Source organism: Moschus berezovskii, chromosome 5, assembly GCF_049115385.1.
Source record: "Moschus berezovskii isolate FMDL1 chromosome 5, NW_MosBer_1.0, whole genome shotgun sequence".
NCBI lineage: Eukaryota > Metazoa > Chordata > Mammalia > Artiodactyla > Moschidae > Moschus > Moschus berezovskii.
This window is the reverse complement of record NC_142464.1, coordinates 106,519,077-106,529,114: the sequence shown is the minus strand read 5'-3', so window position 1 is coordinate 106,529,114 and position 10,038 is coordinate 106,519,077. Positions and strand designations below refer to the sequence as shown.

At 46.5% G+C, this 10,038-nt stretch overlaps 1 pseudogene; it reads right to left on the bottom strand.

Annotated features, from left to right (window-relative positions):
- Positions 1-1,383: 1,383 nt before the first annotated feature.
- On the bottom strand, positions 1,384-2,461 carry LOC129561897 (hydroxymethylglutaryl-CoA lyase, mitochondrial-like; annotated as a pseudogene).
- Positions 2,462-10,038: the final 7,577 nt, after the last annotated feature.

The window sequence follows — 10,038 nt, the reverse complement described above, 5'->3', positions numbered from 1 at the left end:
GGAATTAATCTTGGGAGCACGGCACAGCATCCCCGTGGGGAGATGTGACTGATGTGGGAATGGGTCACAATGGGGTCTTTGGAAGAGTTGGTTCTGTCTGGAGCTCACCCAAACGCTGTGTGTTATTTGAAGAAATGTTAATGGGAGAAGACTGAGCTGTTATGTCTGGTCTTTTCCTTTCACTGATTATTTCTCTCCCTAGAGATCTTTTTTTTCTTATAATCATTCTCTTTTTTTTTTTTTTTGGTTGTCATTAAACCTTTAATTGCAGCCAGGAAATTAAAAGACGCTTACTCCTTGGAAGGAAAGTTATGACCAACCTAGATAGTATATTAAAAAGCAGAGACATTACTTTGCCAACCAAGGTCCGTCTAGTCAAGGCTATGGTTTTTCCCATGGTCATGTATGGATGTGAGAGTTGGACTGTGAAGAAAGCTGATCGCCGAAGAATTGATGCTTTTGAACTGTGGTGCTGGAGAAGACTCTTGAGAGTCCCTTGGACTGCAAGGAGATCCAACCAGTCCATTCTAAAGGAGATCAATCCTGGGTGTTCATTGGAAGGACTGATGCTAAAGCTGAAACTGCAATACTTTGGCCACCTCATGTGACGAGTTGACTCACTGGAAAAGACTCTGATGCTGGGAGGGATTGGGGGCGGGAGGAGACGGGGACGACAGAGAATGAGATGGCTGGATGGCATCACTGACTCGATGGACATGAGTTTGAGTGAACTCTGGGAGTTGGTGATGGACAGGGAGACCTGGCATGCTGTGATTCATGGGGTCGCAAAGAGTCGGACACGACTGAGCAACTGAACTGAATTGAACTGAAACCTTTAATTACATAATCTGTTTTCAGCAATCATGTTCAAAGTGGAGATTTTGCAGAGGTGCTGGAGTTGGCAAGTGGCCACCACAGCTGCTCAGCACTCACCCCTTCACCAAATGCCCTTTGCCGGCTGAGGGAAAAATCCCTCCAGGCCCCTTTGCCCTACAAAGTCACAGAACGATGGCCCTCAAGAATATGGCAGCAACGAGTTGTGGAGAGTGGCCAACTGGTAGGTTTCACCCAGAAATGAGACTTGAAGATCAACCGAGGCCAGAGATTGGTTTCCCAAGAGCCCTTTCAACTCCTGAGCCTTTGGGTCCAGGTGGATGGAGACCTCCAGCTGCCCAAACCACTCACTCATACTCAGGTCAGGCAGGGAGGGCCTGAGGCCAGGCAACTTCTGTCTACTTCCTTCCTTCCAGGAGAGACCCGTGTGCAGAGCAGGTGAAGTACCTGCTCCGGTTGACTGCATTCCCATTTCCACATGCCCATCGTGATTCACCCACAGGTGTCCCTATTCCCACACCGGCCCCAGGGCTTCGGGGAGCCAGTGGCTCACAGTTCACAGGTAGCCTGAGCCACTTTGGAATTGGTTCTTCTGTTCAGGGCTTGACAGATGAAGGCCCCGGCTCCCAGGAGCTTCTGGAGGTTCACACCCCTGTGAATGCCCAGGCCAGCCAGCATGTAGACCAGGTCCTTGGTGGCCAAGTTTCCCAATGCCCCCTGTGCATAGGGACAGCCTCCCAGTCCTGCCACGGGAGAGTCCACGACACTCACTCCCATCTGCAGGGCTGTCAAGGTGTTGGCCAGGGCCTGGCCGTAGGTGTCATGGCAGTGGACGGCCAGGGCTGTCACTGGCACCTCATGTAAGACAGCGGACAGCATGTCCTTCATGGCCCCAGGAGTTCCCACGCCGATGGTGTCCCCCAGGGAGATCTCGTAGCAGCCCATGGAGTACAGCTTCTTGGTGACCTCAGCGACTTTAGCCAGGGAGATCTTCCCTTTGTAGGGACATCCAAGCACACAGGAGACGTACCCCCGCACAGAGATATTGGCTGCCTGAGCTGCCTTCAAGATTTCGTCAAATCGCTGCAAACTCTCATCTATGGATCAGTTGATGTTCTTCTTGGTGAAGAGCTCAGAGGCGGCTCCAAAGATGGCCACTTCCTTGGCTCTGGCAGCAACTGCTGCCTGGAAGCCTTTGAAGTTTGGGGTCAGGACTGGGTAGTTGATGCCAGGAAATTTCTGGATGCCTTTCAAGACTTCAGCATGGTCAGCCATCTGGGGAACCCATTTGGGAGACACGAAGCTGGTGGCTTCTACGACAGGGAGTCCTGCTTTGGAAAGCATGTCTATTAATTTGATTTTCACTGGAGTAGGTACAATATTCTGAATTCACATGTAATCCTGCCAACAGGTGCAGTACAGGCTTGTCTTCCAGTTCTACAGACAGCATTTTGCAGTGGAAGTAGTTTCTCACTTTTCATTTTGTAGTCCGTCTCGAGGACCTACTTCCACAATTTTCACTCGCTTTGGGAGAAGTACCCACAGATGAGGTGCTGACAGCTGGGACGGTCGCCAAGCCCACCAGCCTCTGCGGGAGCACCTTCCTCACTGTTGCCATCTCCGCCCAGCTTCCACTCTTATAATCATTCTCTCAATTTGATTTCTCACTTCTGAAGCTATAGAGTCACAGCCCTTCAGAACACAGAGAAACCTCAGAAGCTGACCACTTTTAATCTTTCGATAAAGTTTTGATACTCTGGGCAGGGGTATAAAGTTATTGACAGCGAAAACCCAAGCACTGAACGCTGTTTCTGCTGCCTTATCTTTTCCTGAAAATTTCTGGCCCATGGCAGTTGCTTTGTAAATGTTTTCGGAATGAACGTATGAATGGGTCAAACCGTGTTGGGAATAAGGCTTGGAAGCAAAGGGGTCATGGCAGCGGTAATCTTGCAGATTTTACTCAGGTAAGGCTCAGAGATTTCCTAGATCATCTTTTCTGGTTGTTCCAGTGGTGCCTGGGAACCTTTCATCTATTTAAGGCCCTAACGTTGTAGAACAAAATACCAAGGACACACAGAGACTGTAGGTGACATGCCTAAAGCCGTGTAATTCTAAAAATGTATGAGAAACCAGTGCTTTCTTTCCTGTTTTGTAGAACCTAACAGTAATTGGTGTGATTTCTCCAGTTACAATGTGTGTGTGTGTGTGTGGGGGGGGCACATGCACTCAGTCATCTCCGACTCTTTGTGACCCCATGGACTGTGGCAAGAATACGGGAGTGGGTTGCCATTGCAGTCACTTAGTTTTAGTAAGCTGTTATTTCTTCATCTGTAAAATGCTAATAATGGTATTACTCTTACAGAGTCACAGTGAGGATTAATAAGATGGTGAATATGAGAGTGTTTAGTAGATGGTGGAGTATTAGATAGTAATAAATAAATATTTTGTAATCCTATTTGAATATAATGTTTTTATTGGAGTTTTTCCCCCAAATTACTAAATTATATATGGTAAAGATGGTAAAGAATTTGCCTGCAATGTGGGAGACCGGGGTTCGATCCCTGGATCGGGAAGATCTCCTGGAGAAGGGAAAGGCTACCCACTCCAGTATTCTTGCCCATGGACACAGGAACCTGACAGACTACAGCCCATGGGATCGAAAAGAGTTGGACATGACTGAGCGACTAACACACATACATACACAACGTATTCATCGTGACTCACTAGGCTTCCAGACAAGTTTGGCAGTTATCAAGCAGAAGAGGATAGATATCATCTAGAAATATGTCTGGGTAATGTCAGCCATTCCAAACACAGAACAGTTTTAGGTACTATATCACAGACAATGTTCAAATAAAAATATTAGAAAGTATGTTGCCGGAGGCTTATTGAAGGCTTCTTGTGTGTGAGGAGACAGAATGTGTGGGAGTGTCGTGACAAATGTCATGATCTGTTCAGTTCGGTCGCTTGCTCAGTCGTGTCCAACTCTTTGAGACCCCGTGGACTGCAGCTCGCCAGGTCTCCCTGTCCATCACCAACTCCCAGAGCTTGCTCAAACTCATGTCCATTGAGTCGGTGATGCCATCCAGCCATCTCATCCTCTGTCATCCCCTTCGCCTCCTGCCTTCAGTCTTTCCCAGCATCAGGGTCTTTTCCAGTGAGTCAGTTCTTCACATCAGGCGTATATGTCATTATAGGTAGTTAGAAACCTTGAAGGCAAAAATTTCGACCTTTAAGTTGGACCAAAAAAAAACCTTTATCTTGATGCAGATGTGTGAACATTTGTCCACCCCTCCACTCACCACCAGCCCGACCACACATCCTGCGTCTAAAGTCGCCAATTGTGCGTTTTATACCACCTCTTCCCATGCAGCAGATTTCACTTCTCTCTTTTAAAAAAATAATTAACGAGGCTGTGAAGGGTCTGAGTTGCAGCATGCGGGATCTTTAATTGTGGCATGTGGGATCTAGTTCCCTGACCAGGGTTAGAATCTGGGCCCCCTACACTGAGTGTGTGGCATCTTAGCCTCTGGACCACCAGGGAAGCCCCAAAGCGCAGCTCTCTTGAGCGAAGTTAAAAATGTCAGGTTTTCTCATTTTCTTAATGTGTTTGCAGCTAATGATGTCAATATGACCCGATGCTGGTCAGTGAGCTGCCAGAGAAATCTGCCGGGATGTAGTTGGGAAAGACGTCTTCCTGTTGGAGAGATTTGTCTGAGGAGGTCGTTTTTCCCCTCTTCTGGCGTTATGTTCTGTGAGGTGAGGACATGATATTTAGAGTTGTTATAGCAGTCTTAATACCATAAGACAACCAATCAGAGGATGAAATCCAATGTGTTGAGGCTCTCAGAGCAAAAGGATGGAAGGAGCCTGGGACCTCGAAGACATCACTGAGCTGCTGGACCAATTCTTGAATAGTGTGTCTTCAGACTTATTACTTGAAAGGATTATGTGTATGTCTTTATTGTTTAAATCACTCTAAGTTGAGCATTCTGTTAACTGCAGTCATAAATATACGGATGTACTCTTAACTTACCTTTTCTTTGTCTCAGGAAGAATTTAAGGTACCCTCCCCCACCCTGTACAGTATGATTAAAGAAATTGGAAACAGGGAAAAAATGATGCAACATAAAAACATAAAAAAAGGGAAGGAAGGAAAGATGGGATGAGGTTTGATGTTAACACACAAGAAGTGTGCCACGATATCCAATATGCTTTCTATAAGAGTGCTAACGTTTTATTTTGTGGTCAAAGAAATACCATCAGAGCACAATATTCAGTAGTTTCTCTTAAAAGTTTGTTGAATAAGTAAATGATAGTACCAGCCCCCAGAGGAGGAGCTCACACCTCTCTTGCCTCTACTGAGCATGATGATTTTGGCATGGAAAGGAAGGGAAGTCAATGACCAGGCATTAAGACTGAGGCATGGGGGGACTTCACTGGTGGTCCAGTGGCTGGGTCTCTGTGCTCCCAAGGCAGGGGCCTGAGGTTTGGCCCCTGATCTGCCTTCCCAGCTGGTGCTAGTAGTAAAGAACCCACTTGCCAATGCAGGAGACATAAGAGACATGGGTTTGATCCCTGGGTTGGAAAGATCCCCTGGAGGAGGGCATGGCAACCCATCCCAGTATTTTTGCCTAGAGAATCCCATGGGCAGAGGAGCCTGGAGGGCTACAGTCCATAGGGCTGCAGAGAGTTGAACACGACTGAAGTGACTTAGACGCATTCTGGGAACAAGATTCCCGCATGCTGAAAATAAGAGTTCATATGCAGCAGTTGGAGATCCCGCCACATGCCTTAAGGAAGGTTGAAAATCCCACCTGTGGCAACTAAGACCTGGAACAGCCAAATAAATAAAGACCGAGGCATGAAGGCGGTTGTCCGATCCCTTGGCCACTCTTCCAGAAAGAGGGGAGGAGCTCTTCCTTAGAGCTGTGGAAGGTGAAAAGATTAGACACAAATCCTGGATCCTGACTCTGTTGAAAATTTACAGAACTTTAAAAGTGTTATCATTACCTACTTTGTCATGGTAACAACCGGAAATAAATTCCAAGTTAAAAGGTAGGGGAAGAGTATAGTAAATTATAGTTTATCCATTTAATGGATAATTTGTACCTGGTGACTCAGATGGTAAAGAATCCGCCTGCAATGTGGGAGACCTGGGTTTGATCCCTGGGTTGGGAAGATCCCCTGGAGGAGGCATGGCAACCCACTCCAGTATTCTTGTCTGGAGAATCCCCATGGACAAAGGAGCCTGGCACGTACAGTGCATGGGGTCACAAAGAGCTGGACATGACTGAAGAAGCTAAGCATGCACCCATATTTAAAAATTCAAGCAACAGCAATAAGGTGTTCCTGCCTAAGGTGATACAGCTGTCTCTTAGTCCATTGGAAACGTACTCTCTCTCCAGAAAAGGGAGACCTAGCCTCACTTTCACTTTTCACTTTCACACATTGGAGAAGGAAATGGCAACGCACTCCAGTGTTCTTGCCTGGAGAATTCTATGGGTCGAGGAGCCTGGTGGGCTACAGTCCATGGGGTTGCAAAGAGTTGGACACGATTGAACAACTAACACTTTCACTTTTTCACCCCCCCTTATTGGACCAAACTTACAGAACTGTGTTAATCATCATTCTTGATTAGTACACACTTTCATCTTTTAAGTGATGTTCAAACTCTCCCTCCCTGCCACCCCACCTGGCATGTAGGGTCTTAGTTCCCTGACCAGGGATTGAACCCGCACCACCTGAATTGGGAGCGAGGGGGTCTTAACCACTCGACTGCCAGGAAAGTCCCTCAAACCTACTTTAATTCTGTCAGAATCCCAATTTGATATCCTGTAACGGTTGTTCCAGTGGTCATGTGTAGATGTGAGAGTTGGACTGTGAAGAAAGCTGATCGCCAAAGAATTGATGCTTTTGAACTGTGGTGCTGGAGAAGACTCTTGAGAGTCCCTTGGACTGCAAGGAGATCCAACCAGTCCATCCTAAAGGAGATCAATCCTGGATGTTCATTGGAAGGACTGATGCTAAAGCTGAAACTGCAATACTTTGGCCACCTCATGCGACGAGTTGACTCACTGGAAAAGACTCTGATGCTGGGAGGGATCGGGGGCGGGAGGAGACGGGGACGACTGAGAATGAGATGGCTGGATGGCATCACCGACTCGATGGACATGAGTTTGAGTGAACTCCGGGAGTTGGTGATGGACAGGGAGGCCTGGCGTGCTGTGATTCATGGGGTCACAAAGAGTCAGACACGACTGAGCGACTGAACTGAACTGAACCTTTATAATCCTATAAAACTACATTGTAAAGTTTGTTACATCCACCATACCTTATATAAAATAAGGAAAAGGTCGATGGAAAAATGTATCAATAAAAAAGTAAGGAAAAATATATGTACAGCTACTATACTCCTCATTTGTGTTCCTGAGTATAATATTAGAGTTGGCATTTATAACTTCCTTTTCTCCCCTACCCATTCCATGTTCCCTTTGCTTTCAACAAACACCTCAGTGGTTGTGATTTTTTTTACCTGGTGAGTGACCCAAACATCCATCTCTGTTGAGTGTGAGCCTTTGGTTGATCTGAGTATGCTGGGTGGCTAAGTCTTCTGTTAATTTTTATCAACAGAGAGGGCAGCACTGGAAGCCACCAGCTCCTGGGCTCCAGATTTCATCCTCTGCAGCTCCTGTGTTGTAGCCAGCATCACCCATTTCTTATCCCAGAGGCTGTGTCTTCAGCCTCTCCTTGTCACTAGATTTTCTTTTTTCTGGGTTACAGATATGCTTATGTTATTTTTTAATTTTGACTGGGCAGCCTCTTCATTACCGTGTGCAGACTTTCTATAGCTGTGTTATGGAGGTTTCTCCTTTTGCAGCATGCAAGCTCAGTTGCCCTGAGGCATGTGGGCTCTTAGTTCCCCCATGAGGGACTGAACCCATGTCCCCCTTCATTGGAAGGTGGATTCTTAACCACTTGGCTTCCAGGGAAGTCACACTTACTTTATTTTTGAGCGTAGCTATACCCACTCCAGTACTCTTGCCTGGAAAATCCCATGGACGGAGGAGCCTGGAAGGCTGCAGTCCATCGGGTTGCTAAGAGTCTCACACGACTGAGCGTCTTCACTTTCACTTTTCACTTTCATGCGTTGGAGAAGGAAATGGCAACCCACTGCAGTGTTCTTGCCTGGAGAATCCCAGGGATGGGGGAGCCTCATGGGTTGCCGTCTATGGGGTCGCACAGAGTTGGAAACGACTGAAGCGACTTAGCAGCAGCAGCAGCATACCTTTGGCTCGCTTGCCAATGTGGAAGACATGAGATGTGAGTTCTGTCTCTGGGTTGGAAAGATCCTCTGGAGGAGGGCATGGCAACCCACTTCAATATTCTTTCCTGGAGAATTCCATGGACTGAGGAGCCTGGTGGGCTACAGTCCATGGGGTCACACAGAGTGGGACATGACTGAGTGACTTGACACACATACTTTTGAAAGATTGAAATTTTCCCTGGTGACTCAGGAGTTAAGAATCTGCCAGCAGTGCCAGAGATGCAGGAGACTCTGGTTCAATGTCTGTGTCAGGAACATCCCCAGAGAAGAAAATGGCTACGCACTCCAATATTCTTTTTTTTTCAAGCATTCAAATTTATTAATGTAAATCTCCATTTTCAGTTGTGTACATGTTGGATCAGTAAAAATTCTCAGTGAAGCACTGCATCTTCCAAAGGACAAGGGTTTTAAGGATGAGTATTAATTTGGTTCCCATGCTGGAAGATATCTCTGCAAAGTTCCTTATGTATTTCTTTTTTTAAAAATCTTTTTATTTTATTTTAAAATAAATTTATTTATTTTACTTGGAGACTAATTACTTTACAATACTGTCGTGGTTTTTGCCATACATTGACATGAATCAGCCATGGGTGCACATGTGGGTTCCCCCTTCCTGAACCCTTCTCCCTCTTCCCTCCCCATCCAATCCCTCAGGGTCATCCCAGTGCACCAGTTTTGAATGCCCTGTTTCATGCATCGAACTTGGACTGGTGATCTATTTCATATATGATAGTATACACGTTTCAGTGCTATTCTCTTAAATCATCCCACCTTCGCCTTCTCTCACAGAGTCCAAAAGTCTGTTCTTTATATCTGTGTCTCTTTTGCTTTCTCGCATACAGGGTCGTCATTACCATCTTTCTAAATTCCATATATATGCATTAATATACTGTATTGGTGTTTTTCTTTCTGACTTACTTCACTCTGTATAATAGGCTCCAGTTTCATCCACCTCATTAGAACTGATTCAAATGCGTTATTTTTAATAGCTGAGTAATAGTCCATTTTGTATATGTACCACAGCTTTCTTATCCATTCGTCTGCAGATGGACATCTAGGTTACTTCCATGACCTAGCTATTGTCAACAGTGCTGTGATGAACATTGGGGTACACGTGTCTCTTTCAATTCTGGTTTCCTTGGTTTGTATGCCCAGCAGTGGGATTGCTGGGTTGTATGGCAGTTCCATTTCCAGTTTTTTAAGGAATCTCCACACTGTTCTCCATCCACTCCAATATTCTTGCCTGAAAAATTCCATGGACAGAGGAGCCTGGTGGGCTATGGTCCATAGGATCACAAAGAGTTGGACAAGACTGAAGCCACTGAACACACACACTCATGTTCTTGGAAAGGAGGTGAGAATGGGCTTGACTCTGCTCTACCACCCTGATGGACTGTGGCACTCACCCTCACCCCCACTTCAGGGCTGGCACACCCAGGCCGTGAGGGCTGGGCATATGGGCTGCCAAAGGCTCACAGCTGTCCTTCACTGTGAGGGCACCTCCGCTGCAGGGATCTGCCTTGCCCAAAGGTATACCTGTTCCTGGCTGGGGGGTGTATAAAAGCCCACCTCCTTTGTCTCAACCTGGAGCAACTGTTGCAACTCCTGCTCTTCGTTGGACTGGCTGAGGTCTTAGTGGCAACTGCATGGCAGTCGGTCCCTCCCTCTGCCTAGACCTGCCCTCTTCACCTCTGTACAGGTGACATCTCTCCCAAGGACACATCCCAATAGCCCCCCCTGCACTCAGCTCTGCACCTTGGACACTATTTGGGAACTCTAAGACAGACCAGAAGTTCACCAGAGAAAGTATTCAGTGGCCTGCTAAAAACATCTGTGCTTCGACTGGTACGGTGGACATATATTAAATTTTTTCCTGG